Source organism: Microtus ochrogaster, linkage group LG7_11, assembly GCF_000317375.1.
Source record: "Microtus ochrogaster isolate Prairie Vole_2 linkage group LG7_11, MicOch1.0, whole genome shotgun sequence".
Lineage (NCBI taxonomy): Eukaryota > Metazoa > Chordata > Mammalia > Rodentia > Cricetidae > Microtus > Microtus ochrogaster.
Window position 1 is genome coordinate 18,553,335 of NC_022032.1, and position 3,538 is coordinate 18,556,872.

Sequence of the window (3,538 nt, forward strand, 5' to 3'; positions counted from 1 at the left end):
TCCTGCTTTTTTCATGTCTAGCTGACTGACCCTGGGCGTCTCCCTCCCTCCGTCCCTCACCCCCTTTACCTTTTCAAGCCTACATTCCTCCCCTACTTATTCTCTTTGCCCACCAGCCCTGCCTGTCCCTCTACTGCCTAGCTTTTGGCTGTTCAGCTTTTTTATTAGACCAATCAGGTGGCTTGGGCAGGCAAGGTAAAACAAACGCAACACATCTTTCCATAGCATAAACAAATGTACCACATAAAGTAATACTTTGCAGCATAAACAAATGTAACACCTTCACATAGTTAAAATAATATTCCACAACATAAATCAGAGTCACTTTGGAAGCATTTTCCTCACTGTTGTCAAACACTCATACTTTTGTATGATTTAATATGAAATCTAAACATCTTCTCTGCTCATCTTTATATTGTTAAAAATCCATCCGTTCAACAGGTAGTTCTAGAATTACATGCTAGCCAGTGTGCTTGCTTACATACAACGCAGATTGACAAAATTCTCTGTTTTGGGGTCTTGCCTTACGGTGGGTCAAGTGATGACACACCAGATTAGTGTAAAGTTGAGTACTGAGCAGCGTGAATTAAGGAGGCAGGCTGTGATTTGGAAAGTGACGTGTCTGAGGGAGGGAGAGCCCTGGCAAGCTGTCACTTGAATGAGATCCCATGGGTGAGGTCAATGAATGCCTGAGGAAAAGCGCTCCAGGTGGAGAAGCTTGCTTGTCAAACGCAGTGAGGCTGGAGAAAATGAGCTCCAGTGGGAGGCAGAATCCCATCCCTCCGCCACTACAGCCCTTTAGCATCCCTGCCTTCATGGAGTGCCAAGCTGTCTGGGGTCGTGGACCACGGATCCAAGACACTGCCCTTCTGTACTCTTTCACGTGGTTATTCGTGGCGATACCTGGTTTCCCTCCACTCGTGCCTTCAGTGGGCAGGGTAGGAGTGGACGAGTAGAAACCCTGTAAGCATTTTATAAAGATTATGAGTAAAGTCGGCCCATTTAAAAGCTGTCATTCCATAATTAATATTTTTTTAGTTTACAAAAAAACAATGATTTTGTATATAGTCGGAATCAGCCCAGCAGCCACAAGCAGTTGTCATTTCATGTGTGTGCTTAGTTAACTCTGGGTGCAGCACTCAAGTGTGGTACACCTAAATTGGTACTTGTACCAAGCGTTGCATCCTGTTTGCTCACTTCAACAAGTGAGAGCATTTTTCAAATAGTGTCTTAAGGAGCTGCAAAGTAGCTCTTTGCCGAAAGTCGGCCGCGCACCGCACCCGTCTGCTGCTTTTAAGACATTTTTTTCCTCTCTCTATTGCGCATTCCGGCACTGACAACTTTAAGTATTACTTTTGCTTCTCTTCGAGGAATGTAGATCATCTGTTCCTAGAGCATTGCTTATACCATGGAGCTGGAATTCCAACCGTGTGAAGCTTTGACGCTGGCAGTCTCTACTGTGGCGCTGTGTGAATTCTTTCTCCCTTTGCACTGAGAGAGCAGCCCAGTGGGGCCAGCAGGGCAATATCTCTGCAATAGACTTTAGCCAAGAACTCAGGACGATCCTACTCTGTTCTATTGAAAAAAAAAAAATCAGGAGCATTTATTTCAATGAAAATTAAATCTAGATAGAAAATGAGCCATTTTTGTGACATTCGCTTGAATTTTGATTCAATTTTCAGGAAATTGCATAAGGGTAAGTTTGGGGTCTGTCACCCATGAGACCTCGCAGCGAACTATCTTGACCCTCCACTCCACGTGGTTTGAGTTAACAATACGCTATTGCATTACATTCTCTACCTTGACTTGCTGGCATTGGGAATATTCTGCCTGAATTCAGGCTACTACCGAGGCTCACTCTGAAGGTCACGGTGGACTGTTTATTGCCGGCTCCTTCTGTGTACTTTCTGATTGCTCTTCAGCAGAGACATTAGGTTCAATTTCAATTAGTGCACCAGCTGAGGGGAGAGTTGTTTGTCAGAATTTAATTTTCTCACTGGCTGTTTACAGCCTCGGCTGTGAGCGGAATGAACCGCTCGAAGAGAATGTAAATGGAAAGCTTGCTTTTTCTTTTCACCCAAGAAAATCCCGACCCTTATGAACACTTAGGAACTTAATGCCCTTGTTGTGCTGGGTGGACATGTAGGAGGCCACCTTTCCAAATGATACTAAACCCGGGAGGAAGAGAACGTGATATGTTTCAATGAAAATGCCATCAGGCCAAATAGATCCTGCTGTTAGCTAATAGTGTAGGTGTACGTGGAAGAGATGATTAATAGGAGCTCTTTCTACGTCGTAGCCATTATCCAATTATCTCAAGGGGTAAGATGAAATTGTCAAAGTACCTAATGACTATCGCTTCGATTCATTTTCATGTGTATGGGGCCTCACCAATTGTTATGATGCAAGAATGCACCTCTCCTGAGCATGTGTTGACCTGCGGTCAGACACATGCGAGCTCGGTTCTTTTCCAAATTCATGCTTGGTAACCTGCTGCCAGGGAGGGCTGCGGCTCCATAGTTACACGTTGTTCTAGTTCCGTGATTGCTGTTTATATTTTTTTGTCTCAAATGGGAGTCTTATATTCTTTTCCTAATTGTAGATATTAAACATGCATCATGTTTTGATACAGTTAAATGATTAATTAGTAGTCAAGCAAATTCATATTTATTCTATCATCTCACAGATGTCACTAGAGTGTGTGTTTGTGTGTGTGTGCGCGCGCACTCGCATGTGAAAAGTATGTGTGTGTGCGCATGCATGCGTACTCACATGTGAAAAGTACTGGAAACCTAGGCATGGCAGCACAGGACTGTAATGTAAACTCCTTGGGAGGTAGAGGCAGGAGAATCATGAACTCCAGGCCAGTTTGGGCTACATAGCAAGAAAAAGTCGATAAAGACCACAAAGTGAGACCTCTGGGCCTTGCTTGCATGAACCATGGAGGTGAGGCTGTCGGGCTCCTGCTTTGGAATGTTCCCGGATGCTCGCAGCTTCTGGGAGGTGGAAAGGGAGTGGATTCACTGTGGGAACTCCATGGGTATTATCTCTCAATTGTCTGTAAACTGCGAAAGTGTTTGCACCTGGTCAGCTCCATTTATTGGCGCTCCTTCCCCGGCACAGCCACACACAGAGACATTTCTCCTGCTTTCTTCCTGGCAAAGCCCCTCATCTTCACAGACACACTTCCTGGGTTAGTAAGGCTGTGACTTACTGAAATTTCCCGGATGTGCTCAGGAGACTCAGGGATGAAATTGCCCATGACATTCGGGCCCCAGTTCTAATCCAAGCTTTATGGAGGGCCCTCTAGAAAAAGAGAGCCCCTGCTTAGATCAAAGGGCTAGCCCCTACCCCCGTTGGGGTTTAAGAGGAGGTCTGAGCCTGGCTATAGATGAACTCACGGCTGAAACCTAATGTTTTCTTGAGGCAGAACTAGGTTTATTAAATCTTGGACAAGTCTCTGTTGCTTTAGCAGCAGGCAAATTCCTATAGATTGTGGCAACAGTCTCTCTCTCTCTCTCTCTCTCTCTCTCTCTCT